The following is a 20,896-nucleotide window of genomic DNA, read 5'->3' as shown; positions in this document are numbered from 1 at the left end:
AGTTTCAGTAAAACGTCCTGGAAATGTATGGGCACTTCAAATGAAAATATTCTAAGATTAAGTTTTACAAATGTAATTTAACTGTTCGAACCTTCAATAGCGCAGTTAGTTACCTGAGCAAAAATTGCTTGAATCAGAGTGACTCAGAAAATGAATATAAAATTGCCTAGCTGACACGAAGGAAAATTCCAAGTCTTTTAAGGACATAGGGGCGAGGATTAAGTACTCGTCTTTACATTTATTTAGCTCAGCAGCCAACAACACAATCATAACCAATAACCAGAAAGACTATATAAACTTCAACATAAACGTCCACCCGTATTGCTCACAATCCTATATATTAATCATCAAGTAAAGGTACTTCTCTTTCTCTCGCTGTTCAGCAGCCATGGACATGGCTTTGTAAATACACTGTTTTCTTAGACTTATGACATTGTGATAGCAAACATTTGTATTGTTCCACTTTTTCCTTCTATCTTATTTTTGTCTTGCTTCCTAATTTCCCTGAGGCATCCGAGGGGGAGGGCCCCACTCCACTTAGTCTGCGCCTCCCTCACACACAGCAGCTGCATACAGCATGGTGTGTTCCCCCTCCTCGAGGCTTCCTCCGAGTGAAGAGCACTGTCTTCCAGTGCAGCTGGCTAGCAAGCCGGTCTTGAACCCACCCGCATCCAACCATATTGAACCCACACCTGGAGCCAGCCTGAGTAAGTCCTGGTCCTCCAATTGGTGCCCCTCCAGTCGTATATCCTTGGAAGTGGTGCTAAAGGTGCCCAGATAGCCAACAGCCAAAGCATGGAAAATTTCTATCCAGAACGTGCTCTGAGAACCGAGAGGAGATCAGGACCTACCTGCTCACTGATGCACCCAAGATGTATTGCTGACCGGCCTGAATCCACAACAGCAAATCCTGTTCAGTGGCTCCTTGTGGATGAGATATCCTGCCTCGTTGACCACAGATTGCAACTTCGTCCCACTGGAGATTTTCAACTTCCAGGTAAAAATATTAAATCCGAGCATACACATCTTTACTGTGACTTTGTCCCTGTGGTTCCCCAATGATAACACCTCCTTCTCGGACACTGCTTGTTTCTTTGCCCCACTGAACTTTACCTTCTCAGACATTTGATGGTGCAATCCTGATTTTGTCCAGGCTTTACCTCCAGGCTATACAATTTTTAGACCGGATAGAAAGAAAACCTGTGGAGGCGGGTTGGCAATCATCTCTGGAAATTTCCTAACAATTCCTCATACTTCGATTTAGCCCATTTGAAAGGGGCAGAAAGCCTTGGTTTCCGTTTTAAGCTCAGCTTATCTATCGACCTCTAGGCCCCAGTTCCCATTTTCTTCAGAATCCTTAGGTGATGCTATAGCCCCACAGAATCTTCGGTACTCTAATTTTACTATCTTGGGAGACTATAATCTCCATCTTGAATGTAGTAATGATCTCAAGCAGTACATTTTTGGACATACTAGACACTTTCTGGCTCCATCACTTGGTGGTGTTCCCCACACATTCTGCAAGATACATTCTGGATGGTATCTGTTTCAATCTACCAATACTCACAGTTGAATCACCTATTTGGCAGGCATGGTCATATCATATGCTGATCCTGGTCAGCATCAATCCCCAGATAACGAGTTCTCCTCCTACCCCCTCAAAGCCAACCCTGCAAATGACTCATAAAAGGGCAAAGCTGATGGCTGACTCAGAGTTGAACAGACTTGCATCAGCTTCCACTACCATTTTGTCAGGAAACACTAAGGAAGATGTCGGACATTTTAAGACCTGGATTACTCAGGTCAGCGATAAACTAGCACCATAAGTTCATGTAATAATAATAATCCACATTTGTATAGCGCACAATCACCCGTTAGGGTCTCTAGGCGCTGAGGGCCGTCGGGAAGATTAAGCAAGCTATTGCCCAGAGTCGCATGGTGCTGGGCTAACCTGCCGCCGGAGCCGGGGATCGAACCCTGATCCCCAGATTCCAGCGTCAGTCGCCCTGGCCGCGGCGCCACACCTCTCCCACCAGGAAACCGAATACCCAGCCCTCAGCCCCCTGGTACACTCAGGCTTTAGCAGATTACCATCTTCACTGTAAGCAGCTTAAGCGGAGGTGGAGAAGAGCCTATAAAACAGAAGATCTAGTGCAGTTTAGATTGTCCCTAAAAACCTATTCTTCTAAGATCAAGATAGCTAAAAAGGTCTATTTCACTAAGCAGATAAAAGAAGCCCAACAAGATCAAAAATCCATCTTTACAATTGTTAAATCATTCTTACAACTGAAAGTCTTAGATAAGCATTGCCTCCACCACAGACCCTATGCAATCAAACCTGTTCTTTTTTTAAGACATCCAACGCGAGTTCAGTACTACTCCTTTGCCCATTCAAGATTTAGAGTTGGATCCCTCTCATTTAGGACCCTCCCTCCAAGTTTTTTCACAGAATCAGCTTAGCTCAGTCCCGACCACCAATTCTATTGTGCAAATCAGGCATCTGTTTTGACCCTGCCCTCCATGCAGTCGTGAACATTGTGAACCTTGTGATCAACAAGATCATAAACTCCTCATTAGCCACAGCAGAAGTGCCAGCTGACTGGAAACTATCTGCTGTTAAACCATTACAGAAGAAACAAGGAGCAGACTTCTCCACTCCCTCCAATCTCCGCCCAATCTCACTACTCTCTGTCCTTGGGAAAATCGTCTAAAAATTGGTAAAAAGCCAAATGAAGAATTTTGTAGAAGAGGTCAATATTCTCCAACCCCGGCAGTCAGGCTTCCATCCTAAACATTCTACTGAGTCAGCACTGCTGGAAGTTTCCGACACATTAAAATTAATTTGGGATGCTGGAAAGAATGTAGTGCTGATTTTATTAGATGCATCAGCTGCATTTGGTACTATCTCTCATGACATCCTATTACAACATATTAACAATTGCTGCACTTCCCTTCTGGCCCTGGCCTGTCCCAAAAAATTTCTCGTGGAACACAGACAAACAATAGTACTAGGACCATATTTATCACCTGAGGTGACCATCACTTCGGATATCCCACAGGGCTCATCTCGTAGCCCTGTGTTATATATATATATATATATATATATCAGAGTTGCTGCAACACACCACTCTTCGTCTCCTCAGTAAGCAGACACGGACCCAGTATCAGTGCCAAAACTTTAGTTTATTTCTCGTCGGCCATTACGCGTTTCACAACCTCAGTGGCTTGATCACATGACGTACACACATACACATATATACACATACATACACCCTCATTACGCTGATATCATCTTTCGGTATCACAACAACCTTGTGTGCAGATGATAAATAGCTGATTCTGGTTCTGATAAAGAATCAACCTACTTAGAGCTCAATTTTAAGCTTTGTTCAACGGAACTTTCTCAGTTGATGCAATCCAACCACCTTAAATGCAATACAGATAAGACGGAGGTTATGCTTTTAGGGAAGACCTATCCCTTCCATCCGGTACTGTGGTGGCCAGATTCTGCACCCCCCACCCCACCCCACCCAATACAGCTGAGGTGGTAAAAACCTTGCCGTGATATGTTACCCCTCTTTCCTTTCGTCCGCCCAGACTTGCAGTGGCAGGAATGCGTTTCAAGTTAATAAAATCTTCCCAAAAATATTTTCAACTCTTTACCCAGTGCAGCATTAAAGACATTAATTATGAGGAGACTGGGCTATTGTAACAGTCTATATGCAAGCACCACTAAACAAGTGTTACAGAAGCTGCATACGGTGCAACACACAGCTGCTAGGCTTGTATTGCAAATGCCACAGCTTCAGCAGCTCTTAAAGCCCTTCATTGGTTGCCAGTACATAAAAGGGTCTTATCCAAGCTCCTGTTGGTCACCTTTAGAACCTATAGAGTCAGGACCAAAATATCTAGTCTCCAGATTTACTCACTACACCACCACCTAGCTCTGAGATCCTCATCTGCAAATTTGCTTAAAGCTCCAACCTTTAGGTGTAAGACTAAAAGGTGGCAAATCTCTTGATGTTCTGGGGACCAGGGCTTTGAATCAACTCCCCAGACATCTGAGATTTATTGACTCAGGATTGCTGTTAAAAAAACATTTGAAAACTTAGATCTTCGCAGCCTGATGCATTATGCCACTCCCTGATGTAGGGACCCTAGCGTATGTTAATGTTCCATCTTTCCACTATGAACTCTATGCTTCTCTGCTCCGCACCATGATGCTCCTTTTTGATGTGGCAGTTGTGCTCTACAAATGCAATATTCATTCATTCATTCATTTTCTTAAAAAATTCTTCTAAGTCCAGTCTGGAGTTGAGCGGAGACTGGGCCCAGTCCACTCCATGTATATGAGCGCACTCCACTGCAGTCGGCCATAACTTTCAATTTCGTGCAAATAGATGTCCGCGGTTGACGCTTTGATCTTTGAGGTGTTCTTTTTCAATTAAGCCTTAAAAATTCATAACTCTGGTTCTACAGATTAGATTTTTGCTATTTTGATATCAAATAATGTATTAAATCTACTCTGCTGTGAGGGGGAGGTTGTGCATTGAGTTTCAACTTATTACTTTTGAAGTGCTGCATAACTACTTTACACATTGACTCCAAGTTAAGCTTGGCTGCTTTTGTACCAAGCTACCAGGGGGTTAAGCACTGGTTAATTGAGTGACTTTTTGTGGTTTACCCTGACAAGGACTGTGGCTGTTGCTTGAAAAGGCTCACATCCCCCTCAACCAACAGTCCAATTTCTCACAGTAATCCTAGAACCCTCCCACATCTAACGCTAAAATCCCATTTGAAGCAGTCATTGTACCCCCAGGAAACCCAGAGGCAGAAATCTGGAAGAACAAAGCACAGTTTTCCAGCAACCAGAGAGTGGAAAAACAAGAACGGTTTTGGCATCATATTCTTTGCACTTGAAGGGCACCAGATATATTATATCTAAAAACACAGGAGACCGAACAAGCAGGATTTTATACTCTTGTAGCATTTGACACTGTAATGTCAAAAACAAGCCCAATATGATTGGAGTCTGCCTGACTGGCAGGACAAAGGAAGGGCCCAGGTGTCAGTTAACATTTGTCTTTGACAGGGGAGGCCTCTTTGAAGTGTGCTCCAAGTGTAATACATAAAATCCCAGCAGACCCGTTAAACAGGATTTGACATTCAAGCAGCTTTTGTCAATGTAATGTAAAAAAAAAATGTTCACATGTGCATATCTGTCCATTTATGTCATCCTATTGTTTGCTCTTTGGGAACATTTCACACCTTTCAAATGTAAATTACTGGTTTGCAGAAGTGGGAGAACAAATGGGAATTGGACTCAATAGGCTTTAGGCACGGAAAAGGTAACTTTGTAAAAGTACCCTTTCCTTAATATGGATCATACATATGACATTCTCATTGAATTTGATTTTTAATAACTAATGAAAATTGTTTAGTTATTTTTCGACCGTTTCCAAACCAAAATTATTGTTATTAAATGTAATATAACCCAGTGTTTTTCGCATAGAAATGCCTGCCTTTTTACAATGAGAATAGCTTTTAGGGCTTTTTCACTATACAGACATGTTTAACCTTAAATTCATACATGTCCTACTTTTGAACACCATGCACCCTGCCTTATGGGCAAGGCGGCCATATTAAACATTTAAAGGGAAGACTTGACCTCTGAAAAGTGGTCATTTTGATAGATTGAATTTGCAGTTTAATACTAAAAACTGCATGGCTACAAATAGTAGGCCTGCAATCATGTTGGCACTCTCACTATACTTGGTGCAACAATTGAGATACAGGCCCTGGGAACACGTTGTACCACATACTAGGGACTTATAGGTATGTTAAATATGTCAATTAGGGGTCAGCCAATTTTACCATGCTGAAAGGGAGAGCACAAGCACTTTATCACTGGTTAGCAGTGGCAATATGCACAGAATTCTAATGCCAGGAAAAATATAGGGTTCAGGAAAAGGCAAACAATTAGGGGTGGCCACCTAGAAAAGGCGGATTTTCTACAGAAATGTATTACAAACTCAACATTCTTTGCTTTCATTCTAAACCCGGTTATTAAGGAAAAGTGATTCAGTGGGGGCCCACATAAGTCTAAAGATTAAGAATGGCTGATCTAGGTTTTTGACCATCCTTTCGGTTAAGCCTAGAGATCCAATGTGGCCTTTCTATTTCTAACAAATTTAATGTGGAAAGTTGTTGGATTTTGGATAGTGTTCTACATAATGTTTATAGGTTTAACTCCTTCATGGGAGCCAGATATTCATAAATTAATCTTGCTAGTGACACTATTTGCTCCCATTTTTAGGTCACGCCTGTCAATGCGCATGCGCATTGAGCTTGTGAGACTATAGGGGCTTAAACAGACTTTAACTAGACTGGCGATTTGATGCCGTGCCCTTGTAGGTCAATGCGCTCCTAAAATGCGCGTGCACAGCATCAAATCGCGAGCCATCTGTTCCCCAGCTTGGCGCCTCCGCTCCTGCTCTCTCTTTCACTTTCACGGCCGGCAGGCCGTGTCTTGTTTTATTTTATTTGTTTTAGCTCGCCCATCTCCTGTTTGCCGCTCATTTAAAGCAGTCGGTTAACGATGCCTCTTACTGGTTTCCTTTATCCTTCCACAAGTGTCTGCCCATTTTCCTTCTCTTTGTAAAAGCTCTGTGAGCGAGTGCATGCATTTCGCAGTTCTGTGTTTTCTCTCTTGTTCCAGCGCATTCTTTAATGTTAAGAAACATCAACTTCGCATGTTCTGTTCCTGTCAGTACATGCAGTTTCACACTTCCACTTTTCTCCCTCACCGCGCTCACCTTTTTTTTTCCTTTGCGATTTTGATCTTGACCCGTGCATGTTGAGCTTTTTTGCACTCGCCTTATTTACTAACATCCATAAACCCCGATCCTTATCCTTCTCTAAGCCTTCACCGACTTTATTTTCCGCTTCGAAGCCTCACACCTTCCTTCAAGTTTTAACCCTTTATCCACCACCGCGTACAAATACATTTTTATCAACATTAATTTACTGCTTATCTTCCTTGGCCTTAAGTTCATGATTTGTTGAGTTACGTACTGTACCAATACCACTCCATCCGTCACGGCCTTCTAACCTGTTTTAAAGTACAAAATATATTCTTTCACGGTATTGTACCTGTCTTGCAGACTCACGTAGCAAGATATGCTCTCCATAGTGCCTCGGGAACGTAGTCTTGGGGACGTATTGAACCTAGATAATTGCTTCATTGTACATTTCAAAGAGCAGCCCAGGACCCTGTTTCATTCCTTGCGCAAGGCCCCATCACACACTGGCTACCCCACTGCGCACTTCCAATTGTGTTATACAGTCTGTGCTGCCAACTACAAACTATGCTGTTTATAGCGGTATTCTTTAGTAACAGCAACTCGACCTCTCACCCTTCTTCCGATCAGCCCTATCCCATCAAATACCACAGTATTCCTCTCACGTCTCTGCATTTGCCCTTCTTGTCCAGGGGCATAGGTTCCATTGGTGCAGCATGTGCCATGTGCTTTTCATCTCGACCCGTGCTCCTCCCCTAATTATTCACGGCCGGCCGTACTTTCACTTTCACGGCCGGCAGGCCGTGTCTCGTTTTATTTTCTCAATATTCTTGTCTCTCTGGCTGTTCACTGTTTTTTGTTTTGAACTCCCACTGACACCGCACTCAAAGCATGCTTGCTTTCTAGTAGTAGACTGCACTTGCACAGCACATTCTTGCACAGAGCCCTGTAGGAGCCACGCGTGGTGTTCAGGCTCCCCGGTCTGCATGGAGTTGCCTTTGTCTTGTTCGGTGGGCTGTGTCTCACTTTGGTGTCGGGCACCGGCAGCGCCTTGTTGTCGGCTGGTTGCCTACACAATAAAATTTCATATGTAGATGTATTGACCTCAAGTATGCGGACAGGTTAAACATATGCTTCAATGTTAAATGTGTGCTTGGGCGAGCCTGTGCTGTGCTCAGGTTGTCATCATTGGACTGCAGTGTTTCCTTCAAGAAACTCTGACCTTCTGTTCGTTTGTTTCTTGCTTTTTGACTGTGGTATACATTAGGCGCCAGGTTTCTTTCCGCTCACGTGCACTTTCCTCCTAATAGCACCCATTAGTCTGCGTGAGGTCGTCTTTTGTTGGCGCTGCTGTTTCACCTTTTTTGCTATCTACCCCGGTTGCCACGTAACTGTTGCTAAACCTATGTAATTCCTTGTGTTTAGCCGTTTCTGGTCAAGGTTTGATTTCTTTTTTATATGAGGTTTTGCTTTTCTTTTTAATTGTGTTTGTTCACAGCAGTTGTGCCACCCCACAACCCCCTCAGTCAACCACTGTCTCATGGGTGGTAGGATATCCTCGAGAACCACGGTGCGGGCCAGGCTGCCCCTGCGGCACTGGTGTGTCCCTGCACCGCCTCCCTTTAGTGTAGTCTCACTCTTTCCACCGACCGGTCCCTGTCCTGGCCAGGTCGATCTGGAAACATGATTCTGTATGATAATGCATACCACATCCATTATGTTATGACGTTCATTGCAAAACTTGGATTCTCTTAATGCGTACAATTCTACATAGCCTCCTTAATCCAGCCCTTTCGAACTGAAGTTCGCCTCTTACTATCGATATAATTTACTTAACATGAGCAAAAGAAACAATATACCGGAAAACGCATGCCTTTTGTCTTTAGACATAGATTCTGCTTTAGCCTGTCTGCTGTAAAAAGGAAACTGAGATACCACCCTTTTTTCCTGCATTACAAACCAGGCCTACATGACTCGGTACACTGGTTTGGCCGTTATCCCTTTTTATACAAAATATCCTTTTCACATAATGGGGCTGTGGGTACAGACACAGACAGGAGGACTAGGCACATGGGGTCTGGGCTGCACGTGCCATAGGGGCAGGTTGGTCCTGCACGGGTCCCAAAAGGGCACTGTCTTGTTTTTTATTTCACCCTCGCGTTTATCCTCCCCCCTCCCCCCTTTCCCCTTCCCCACAGCAATGCCAAGAGTTTTTTTTTTAGGTCTCGCCTGTCAATGCGCATTGAGCGGAGCGAGACTATAGGGGCTTAAACAGAGTTTAACCAGACTGGCGATTTGATGAAGTGCATGTGCGCTTTTAGCTCAATGCGCAAGCGCAATGAGTTAAAATGCGCGTGCACAGCATCAAATCGCCAGCCATCTGTTGCCCAGCTTGGTGCCGCCAGCAGCTCTTCCCGCTCCGCCCTCTGCTGCATGAAAGGCTTTCACGGCCAGCCGGCCGTGCTTTCAGTTTCCCGGCCTGGCGTGAAAGCCTTTTATTGCTTTTGCCTGCTGTAGTTCTTGTTTTTTAACTTGTTAAACCATGCGTGACTCGTTTCATTTTGCGGCCGCTTTGCCTCCCACTCGCTCGCATCCCGCCCCCCCACCAGGCTCACGCTTCTCCAGCCTTCCTGCTTTGGCTTTCTCTGGGCTGAGCTCTCGTGCTTTCAGAAGAGCTTCAGCCCGCATATCAGAAAGTTTTTTAAAAATCAAATCATGGCAAGTTACGTCTTTCGCTCGTTTCATTTTGCGGCCGCTTTGCCTCCCACTCGCATCCCGCCCCCCCCCACCAGGCTCACGCTTCTCCAGCATTCCTGCTTTGGCACCTTGGTGCCTTGTACTTCATGTATTCGATTGTCACTTACTGCTACCATAGCAAAGCTTATGTGAATTATTTAATTTCTGTGTTACCTTGGACTTTCTTAGTACAGCACACGCAAGCGTTCGAGCAATGCCAGCACTATGTAAAACTCCATAAATATTAAATAAACAAAGGAAGTAGGATGGATGTGCCCCACTACAAAGTTTGCTAAGTGCTTTGCACACCTTTGTTCATGCATGGGACTAAGACCGCAGAAGTCTAATTCACGCAGGCATGTAGGACTTTGTAACACAGTACCACAGCAACGTTACTTTACGTATTTCAAAATGCCTCTACCCTGTGGTGTCCTTTTTCAGAATGCTAATGCAGCGCTTTCCAAGCAGGCACAAGGGCTTTCTGGCCCTTAGAATGTCGGGCAGTGTTTAGGGGTCCTGTCCACATTGAATATGAATATCTCTACCCACCTCACCGTTACCTCTCGCTGCCTTCCCCTCTGCGTCCTCCTCGTCCCTACATCTTCCAACCGCCCTCTCTTTCTGTCTCTCCACCCCACCCTGTTCTTTCTCTCCGTCACCCTCTCCCCTTCCTTGCCACCCAGAACAGCTGCGTTAATCAGCATTTCGCAAATGATGCCACCAGAGTTCACTGCCCAGCAGTATGACACGGAGACATTACGGCTTAATTCCGAGATTACCGCCTCTCTACCCACTTCACCGTTACCTCTCACTGTCTTCCCCTCTGCGTCCTCCTCATCCCTACATCTTCCAACCGCCCTCTCTTTCTGTCTCTCCACCCCACCCCGTTCTCTTCTCTCCATCACCCTCTCCCCTTCCTCGCCCTCTCTTACACAGTCACCGCATGCCTGTGTGTCTCGTTCTGTCTCACCCACTCCTGCTTCTTTCTCTGCCCCCTTTCCTTTTCCGTCCCTCTTCTCTCAACACAAACCGAAAGTGCCTGCCAGCAGAGCACACGGGCTTCCCAGCACTTTAAGGCAAGGATGGCGTTTTGAAAGTAGCAAGAACTTGTCTTGCAGGCACCCCGCCCCCTCGAAAACACTCAGAAAAGCAGCGTTAATCTGCATTTCTCCACCTGAGTTCACGGCCCAGCGGTAATGACACACAGACATTACGGCTAATTTCTGAGATTAACGTCTGCGGTAAACGAGCCTGCACAGACGGACGCTTTTGCGCATTTTATGCACACTGCGCCACTGCATCTGTGGCGTGGTTTTAGGTCACAAAGAAGTATTTTTTTGCTTTGAAGCCAACTGCACCTTCCCTCTCTCTCACAACCGCCAGGCCGTGTTATTTTGCTTGCATTTCTCCTTCCCCTCCCCAGCCGCCAGCACCTCCCCTCTCTCTCACTACCGCCAGGCCGTGTTATTTTTTCAGCCTCCCCTTTTTTTTCAGCCCCTGTTGTGCCGCCCGACTTGTTTCTGTTTGTTTTCGCTCCTCCCATCTCTCTCACGGCCGCCAGGCCGTGTCTCCCTTTATTTCGAATTACCTGATAACGTTAATTTTCTTTCTTTTTAGCATCACATGGCAGTCTGAAATTAGAATTCTTAATCAGTGTTGCATTCCAAATGCTATAGGTGTCACATTCGCGAAAGTTATAAATATTGGCATTGTAAATGACAAAGCTATCAATTTAGCTGTTTTAAAAACCAACAAATAAATAAAATATTTGTCATTTACAAGACCAATAGCTCCAACTTTTCTAATGCGAGACCTATTGCATTTCCAATGCTTGTTTTATTTCCTTCAAAGAGTTATATTTAGGAAAGGCTCCACATCAATCAAGCTATATGTGTATATATATATATATATATACTACTGGCGGTCGCCAGTAGGTATATATAGTTAGGATTTTTTCCCTATGGGATTTTTGAAAATTCTATGTCTAATAACTTTGGCGTTTGTGGACGGAATTGGCTGAAATTTTCTGGAAAATGGCACATTTTGTTTCTGAGCAGCCCTTGAAAATTTGGGGGGGGTTCGTCAAGGGGGGGCCGAGAAAAAAGGGGGGTCCCAAAACGTGTTTTTAACATTGAGTTTTCCATAGGGCGGTTGGCCTCACTTTTAGCCCGAACGGCTGAATGGATTTGCACGAAACTTGGCAAAATTGTAGGGACTGGTAGCCCGATGTGCCTTTTGTAGGTCTCAATATATGTGCTTCAGTGGATTTTGAGAAATTAACGTTCAAAAAAAGATATATATCTGTAACAGCGGACCGGGCAGCGCTCGAGTTCGCGTACTTTTCGCGCAACGGAGCTTTGTGAAGCGAAGCTGATTGGTTCTCCGGCGTCTGTAAACATTCCAAACAGTCCGTAGCGGCCGCCATCTTGTCTCTCGGAAGGATCGAGAGACAAGAGGAGGCCAAAGCGAAGGGGCAAATGACCATAAGGGGGCATAGTAGATTCTCGCTGACCCCCTAGGTTTGATGTGGAGGTTTTAAAAGGGCCCCGCGGGGCAAAAAAAAAAAATAATAATAATAATCGAACGGCTGAATGGATTTGCACGAAACTTGGCAAAATTGTAGGGACTGGTAGCCCGATGTGCCTTTGCTAGGTCTCAATATATGTGCTCCAGTGGATTTTGAGAAATTAACGTTCAAAAAAAGATATATATCTGTAACAGCGCTCCGCTTCGGAGCTTTGCGAAGCTGATTGGTTCTTCGGCGTCTGTAAACATTCCAAACAGTCCGTAGCGGCCGCCATCTTGTCTCTCGGTAGGATCGAGAGACAAGAGGAGGCCAAAGCGAAGGGGCAAATGACCATAAGGGGGCATAGTAGATCGTCCCTGACCCCCTAGGTTTGATGTGGAGGCTTTAAAAGGGTCTCGCAGGGCAAAAAAAAAAATATATCGTTTTTTTAGCGTTCTGGGGAGCGTACTTTCTTGAAAATTAGTGAAAAAAGTTAGAGTAAAATAATAATTGTGAGTGATCAGATGTAGGGTAGCTCTGAGAAGAGCTTTTGGGTTTATGGTACATTTAGGTACTTATAAGTAGGTACCAATGCACAGTCTTAAATTCAAAATGAAAACTCTGTTGCCCTCATCTGAGAAGTGAACTCCATCTCCTCTGTAGATATCTTGCATGTAGTAACGCAAGTTATTGTTGTACAGGGAGCCCATTCCATGGTCTCTCATGTAAGCTGAAACAGATTTGTTTACATGCTTCCTCGACTTCTCAATTTGTGGACAAAATTGGTTTGACCACCTCCATTTCTGTCTTTGGCATATATTTGAATATACCAAGGCAGTCTGAGGAAAAAGTGCCATCAATTGCTCAACGGTGTCCTTTAAAAGCATTTCCAGACCTACCCCAGTCAAAGTGCCCAAATCATTACCTCCACAGTGCACAATTAATAGGTCAGGTTTTGGCAAATGCATAAAGGTTTTCACCAATGGTATCAATTGGTGACATTTTAATCCTCTGTGGCCAAACCACTTAATTTCCACATCTTGTAAATTGAGGTTAGGTAAATTCCTGTTCTCAGCATACCTCTGAGCCCAATAGATGTAACTATGTCCAACAATCCAGACAGAAAACATGGTGAGAGAAGGTTCTCCTGCAGTCAGATGAAGTGTGGCAATGAAATGGCAGTTGAAAAAATAAGAGTTTAAAATGAAAAAAACTGTGGAGTTTCTGTGTTAATGAGGCAGTAACAGTGATTGGTGGATTTTGATTGCTGAAAACAGAAAGTTAGGGTGCATGGATGAGTTGTTTGAAAGATGTATTTTGAGTGGTCAAGAAAAAATCATTAAATGAAAGAATGCACTGGATATGAGGTGCACTGAGAGTTCAGAGTTCAATTGCAACATTGTTGTGTGAACTTGCAAACACCAGAGGTCTTCCAAGACGTGGTTGACATGCAGAAAAGGCATGAAATGGCAGAGGGGGGAAGGGTTTTCATTTGAAAAAAAGTGAGGGAAGAGTTTTGATTGGGTGACATGAGAGATATGTGTGACGAATTACAGCATTTCTGTGCTTTTGATAGCTGCAGACTCTGGAGTGCATACCTTTTGCTCTGCTGAAGACAAATTGGTGTGTTTCTGAGACTGTTTTGAAACTCAAAGTATTTGCTAAGGTGAGAAAAGATTTCTTTAATTTAGATATAAAATAGTGTGCTTTAAGGAGAAAATTATGAACAAAGTTGTGTTTTTCAAATGTTGCTTTGTCTCAAGTGTTTTACAAATAGATTTTGTTTCTTTGAGAAATTGTAATTGGAGAAAATGTGAAGTATTAGTACTGACAGGGTTTTTATGTGCATAGGAGCTGTGGAGTGTTTTCAAATTATGACTTGTAAATCGTTTTTGAGAAAAAGCAATGGTTTTAATATTGATGACAAGGACATAATGGTGTCTGCTTCTTTATAAGGTAATTGAGAGTCTCTGATGTTATTTTTCCCATTTCAATGTAAGAAGTTTGTCTGTGGAGCAAATTGCTTGTAAATATGCTCCCACCTGTGCATGGCAAATTTAGATTTTGAATGTTTGCGTTACATAGGCATGTTAAAGGTGACTGAAACATGCTGCAAAGGCAATCAAAAAACGCTTTTATGTGTCTTAAGGACATTTTAAGCCATTTCCCCATGTGCAGTGTTTTCAAATTATGAGTTGAAAATCGTTTTTGAGGTAAAGGAATGTTTTCAAAATGTATGTGCGCCATATGCCCCCAAATTTCTTTTTCAGGGGTGCAGCAGGGTGTTCTTGAGACACCCCTGCACCCTCGGAAAAATTCGTAATTTGCGATGAGGTAATTGCTAATCGCAAATTGCACCTTCATTCCTATGGGCCTCCTGCTGCATGGAAATGAATGGGTAATTTGTAATTAGCAAATAGCTCATCGCAAACTAGGAATGGTAAAGAATCGCTATTTATTCCTTAAAGTTCGCTATTTAGGAAATGCAAAAAACTTTGATGATACATATGGCGGTTCATCTCTAACAAGATAAGAAGCATAGGGATAGATTTATGATGACTGGCGCATCACCAGGGATGTGTTAGTCATTCTGTGCCGCTGTTCCGTCACCTATGGTGTGCTGCATTTACAATGCGGCGCATCATGGGGCAAAAACAGCACAGATGCGTGACGTATCTGTGCCGTAAAGGTGGCGCATTGCTGGAGTTGTATCGCAAGTGTGATGAAGCTCCAGCAAGGCTCAGGGGTGTCCCTGTCGCAGGGTTTCTGTTCTCACACAGAACTGTGGACAGAGGATTGGAACCTCGGCGAATTAGGGTGCCCCAAAACTCACCTTAGTAATCAAAAACCCCTTAGCAAGCTAGGTACAGTGTCACATTGGATATAACAAACTCTCAATGTTTAGACAATCCAGAATATGAACTTATAGTACCTCAGGATACGTGGAACTCATGAACAGTCGGTCGTTATATATTTCTTAGAAACCAGAACATGGAGTTAAGAAGAACACATGTGTATTTGAAATGTTTATTTACTAATGCCGTCTTCTCAGGCGTAGTATCTTAGATAATAGAAGTACACATATTATCAGTAGCAAAATTACCAGCATAGTTACTAGTACATAAAAAGCGAATGGTGACAGTATGTTAACATGCTGTAAATGAATAAGAGTTAGCAACACTTATAAGCAGCCGCGGGCCGTGGAGGGAGTTACGGTGGGGCAGGGAGGGGGAGGGGCAGGGTGGAGAGGGCTCCACCCTGCCCCTCCCCCTCCCCGCCTCCCTGCCTCACCGTAACTCCCTCCACGGCCCGCGGCTGCTTATATCTGACCCTCCCTAATACACATATTATATTATTTGCTAAGAAGGTCTCTTTGTGTTGGTTTAGGGCGTGCCCATACTTTAGTGTCTTAGATTTGAAGGAATCACATCAGCATACACCAGCTCTCTCTTCATGTGAACCGCATCAAGTGTTGTGTATGTGTGTTCGGCAAAGCAATATAAAACCCGCCTCATGCCCAGAATTGGCAGAAGCTGCACTTATGTTATGAGTATGAAGTCGTGGAGATCAGACCTCATAACAATTCTGTATCGTGTTGTTCTTGAAACTTCAGCAGTCGCTGTACAGATATAGTTTAACAAGCAAAGCAGATAGTAGAGCAATAACATATTATTCTCATGTAAACCACGATGAACTACTAGGTTGAAAGCTAAAGCAACAACTAAGTGTCGTGTGCAGAAGTTGCAAAAAAGGAAAAATGGCGTTTAAACCGGTAATGAGCCCTTGCTAACTTAACACGGTGTAAAGATATCCAGGATCTAGATGACACCTCCCCATGATCCGGAAACGAACTGAATAAGATAATAGAAGTGGCATCTCATGAGAGCAGATTGCAACTTTATATGTGGACGGTCCGCAAGGTAAAACATTAAAAACTAGGAAAATTTAATGCTAAAGAAAAATAAAACAGCCAACTACTTTATCGAGGCTTAAGCCAATAGGCAAGCTAAATAATAAAAACTTGACAAATAAGTCAATGAATTGTCAATGAAATGCTAGTACTCAGCATATCAAACATGAAAAAGGTCTATGACATAACTGTGTATGCAAAATAAGCTGCAACAGCCTCCAATAGGAAGTCACCGTCTTCATCCGAAAAGAGTTCAGCCATCCAATTTAAAAGCGGAAAAGAACATACGTGCTCTCCCAGCACCGGATCCTCTATCACCATCAGAGGACAGCTCGGTGGGTTTTCAAGAAAGCTCTGTTCCAAGAAAGACTGTGTTGCCGCCAGTAAATTCCAGGGACCAATTAGTCCATGCATCAATGCCACAGCCATAATCCTTTCGCCAGGACAAACCAACTCGTGAGTAATGATAGGAGTCATCAGCTGATTAAAGTCGACGTCAGGAGAAACCGGTCCGCAGAGAGACAAATCAATGGCCCAATCGAAATCACAGGTCAGGCAGTGAAATACAGGCTGGACACAGGTGAAGTAGGAGAATCGAAAAGATAATCCATATGCCGTGCTTAATATCGCCAACGGCATTGTGCCATAATATTCAGCAGCTGCAGGGCGGGAGCTTGCACAGGAGGGACATCCATATTTAAAAATGTAAAAAAGCACAAGAGCGTCCGCTGGTAATGCAAGTAAAAATGGGAATCCACCAAGCACAGTGGAAAAAATAGAATGAAAGAAAGCAGGGATGACTCCAAAGATTTTCTCAAATGAAGTCACGAGACCACTGGTAACAACTTTAAAAAAGTGCGCCAGGCCCTTTGTGGAGGACGCGTTAAAGATAGTCCGAACCATCTTGCTGAAATGGAAAGGCAAATCTGTATTTAAAAGGGTCTGCACCTCTGTACGGGTGTTCGCTATGTGAAGCACGAAAGTTTCACGGGCCGAACTCAAGGCCACCTCTCTCTGAGACAAAAGAGCTCTTATTCTTGCCATGCCGTTGAAATCTGTTCCCAAGGTTGGTATTTGTGGCCAGATTGAAAACTCCCTATGTTCATGTGTGGGAGGAAATAGAACATTTCTGCAGCAAATAACCCGTTCACTTACTGTTACGATAAAAGGAATACTTTTAATTAACCCAGAACAATCTTCATTATTGAGCATCAAATAACTACCATTTTCCAACAACTTGAACGTGGGGATGATAGCAGGAACTGGCGTGCCTTGCAACACGCAAGCCATATTTGGTCGGTGTTTGTTGCATGAACCGTGTAACTGTATGTGCCTACACATTAGTGAATGATCTGGCGTCTCAGTGCATTCCTCTCCATTCAGATAAACTTCTTGATCATCTTTGAAACATCTGTATGTGTATGGAAGCGACCAGACCTCATGAAGAAAACCACTACCTAAAGGTGCATAACGACCTATTGGTATATATTTCATACAATTTGAAAACTTATATAAAGCAAAAGGCAGCGTTATTAAACCGTGGATAAGGCACGTTGCCAAAGCAGCCAACCTTTTGGATTTATACTGGAAATGTTAAAGGAAGAATTATGGAGTAGGGCCTGTAAATCTTTAATGGACAACCGAGTAAAATTACTCCAACCATCATATTCCTCTAACTCCGGGATAGTAGGGGTGTTTAATTTTTTAGAAGTAGCCAATCCAAAGCATTTGGTCTGGGAAATTGTTTCATTCACAAACAACATATGATTTGGGATGAGATATGCACGGTGCAAAGCCTCAGTGCCTTTTACCTGCCAGGTTCGTGAACCCCAAACTGATGTAGATCCTGGATATCTTTACACTGTGTTAAGTTAGCATGGGCTCATTATTGGTTTAAACGCCAAAGAGAAATAGAGGTTGGCACAGTTCCAAATATTGTACCAATTTTTTAATACCGGGGAGGTAGTTCTGAAAAGAACTTTTTTTTTATTGTTTTTGTTGTTTTATATTTTTTTTATTACTTTTTCTGAACATTTTTTTACTTTTTTTGAATTTTTCTGAACAGTTTTATATTTTTTTTGTTTTTTTTTTGGAGGGGGCAACGAAAACGATTAATTGTAAAGGGCTCAACAGGAGCAACAAAAAAAAAAAAGAATTTATTGTTTGGGGCGTTTCGGACAAACATGAGCATGATTGTCAATAGCTCTGTTGATCAGAGTGATGCTACTTTCTCCGTAGCAAATGAATCCACTGCAATGTACGCAGACTTGTTTTACTTCACGAAATCTCGTTTGTATATTTGGCACCATCTCCCTGCCCTCTGGTCCCGTTACTTCCGGTACAACAGATCTTCTGGCCATAATAGGGAGATTATCTAGGTCGTTACGAAACTGTGCAGCACTGTAGTTGTTAGGATGCCACCTAGTCATATGGCGATGCATTGTGTAGTTTCCGAAACTGTATTTTTTGTCGGTCCCTCTGGACAGTCTATCTTGACATATAAGGCAAGTTACGTATCTTGCATTTACTTTTTTCTGACCTTTGGGAATTTTAAAAAATTGCCAAATGAAGTTTTCTTTCCGGTGAGACGTCCTGGGCTCCTCAGGCAAAAAGTGCCTCTCTTCGTGCTCTTCGTCCTGTTCCTCTTCTTCCTCTTCTTGCTGAATTATAACTTCAGCAGGTGGTCCACTCTTCCTTGGATGTGGTGAAGGTGGTGGGGAAGCACCAGCTGAAGCTACTAAAGAAGCCATTGCTCACTGGTAACAAAGGGTCTTTCTCTCACAATGATGAAAGTCAGAGTGAGGAAAGAAGGAGGGATTTTCATCATTTGGGAAAAACAATAGTTCTCAACCAATGAAAAGTGTTCATTTTAGATTATATGACCTAGTCTTACATCATTAGGAAACCAAAAGTGAAATGAACCAATGAAAAGTGTTATTACCAAGTCACATGACCTGCTGTGTTTACGTTACGCGCTTTGCAGGGCCTCCCGGTTTGCTTCCAGAAACCTGCGCTTTGCGCCTCGCTTCGCGTACCAGTTCGCTAACGTAGCACGTCATATGACGTATCACGCGACAACGCGAAACGTCATGTGGACGGGAGGCGTCACGATGTTGTTTTCTAACGCGGCAGTTGCGGTAAAGAAACGTTTACCGGCTCGCGGTCTATTTCGCGGCATCAAGGTCAGCTAACGGGAAGTTTCCCGATTCGCGAAGCGGGAACGAAGAAAAAAAAAATATAAAAAAAAAAATTATTAATAAACATATAAAATATATTTTTGGATTTAAAGAAGAATACATTTTACAGCTACAGATATTAGCTGTTAAAAAACCAATGAAATTCACTGAAAAAACCATAGGTTATAGACCATATATAGTTAGGAATTAGCATTTAGAAAACCTTATTTTACTCACACAAAACCATTGAAATTCCATATATAGTTAGTTGCACTAACTATATATCGCGCACCCGCAATCCACTGCTGATGATGTCACATATTACATCATTCATGACATGGTCAGTGACATCACTGATGACATCTCAAATGACATCACTGATGATATCTCATTTGACATCAATGGTCACATCAATGATGATATCATTAATGTGACAATACAATGCATCTCCTCACACTTTAATATAACCTCTGTTACACCCAGTGTTAAATACAGAGTATAATTTTTGAAACCATTGACACACCAATACTAGTTACTACATACGCACTCACTGATTCCTACGTCTACACACACATTCACTCATTCACCCATACAATCATTCATGCATACAATCACTCATCTTTACAACACTATCATATGCACTCATACACCTATACAGACACTCACACTCTGCCACTCATCCATGGAGTTACTCACACACCTAGTCAGTCCTGTAAAGAATCAATCACACTTCCATTTTCTAATCTACACAGTTAAACAGAGTACCTTACATTTTCAAACATATACTAACACATACTTACACTCTTATAGAATCACTGATACAAGTACACATTGATCTGCACAGAGTCACACACCTCCCAGCCAGCCATACACACACTCAGTCTCCCATACAAATACTTGTGCAACCAATCAATAACCCATATAGCTACTTATATAGCTACTGATCAACACATGCAGCAGCTTGCACAACAGACATACTGATGCACACTTTCAGACAGTTTAGTCACTAACCCGTGCATTTAGTAAGACGCATTTAATCACTCACTCATACAATCACGCACCTACTAAAACCTTCATTCAGACACTTATACATCCACTCATTCTTCAATATGTAAAACATATTTAAACTTTACAGAAACACATAATCACTGGATGTTGTCATCAGTGATGTCATTTGAGATGTCATCAGTGATGTCATCAGTGATGTCACTGACCATGTCATGAATGATGTAATATGTGACATCATCAGCAGTGGATTGCGGGTGCGCGATATATAGTTAGTGCAACTAACTATATATGGAATTTCAATGGTTTTGTGTGAGTAAAATAAGGTTTTCTAAATGCTAATTCCTAACTATATATGGTCTATAACCTATGGTTTTTTCAGTGAATATATATATATATACATACACACACAAACACAGTCTCCAAGCACAAGGAGCCCCAGACCCTTCAGGGCGGCCTCATGGAACAGTGAGCTTGGAGCAGCTCACCAGTAGTCATCACGACAGGGCAAAAGAAATGAGGCCCATTTCTGAGAGCAAATCATTTATTTCAAAGGCAGCAGCACATATTTCCCTTTCATATTTCCCTTTCCTTACGAGTTTCGGCAGACGCCTTGGTCACAGGTTGGGAATGATTAAAAGAGCAAAGTGCGTTGTGCATACTTAAATAAGTAATGTCACATGACCAGTTCGTAAAAAATATAGGTTCCACAATGCATTGTACTGAATTTAAAATGTTCCACATAGAATCTCAGTAGATCTGT

The 20,896-nt window shown here is 42.9% G+C and overlaps 1 protein-coding gene across 2 annotated transcripts in view; it reads right to left on the bottom strand.

Annotated features, from left to right (window-relative positions):
* Positions 1 to 20,896, bottom strand: part of NDUFS4 (NADH:ubiquinone oxidoreductase subunit S4) — a 500,675-nt gene that overhangs the window by 406,635 nt on the left and 73,144 nt on the right. The gene's annotated exons all lie outside the window — the stretch shown is intronic.

This window comes from Lissotriton helveticus, chromosome 2_1 (assembly GCF_964261635.1).
Source record: "Lissotriton helveticus chromosome 2_1, aLisHel1.1, whole genome shotgun sequence".
Taxonomy (NCBI): Eukaryota; Metazoa; Chordata; class Amphibia; order Caudata; family Salamandridae; genus Lissotriton; species Lissotriton helveticus.
Note: the sequence above shows the minus strand (reverse complement) of the source record. Positions and strands in the feature narration are given on the sequence as shown.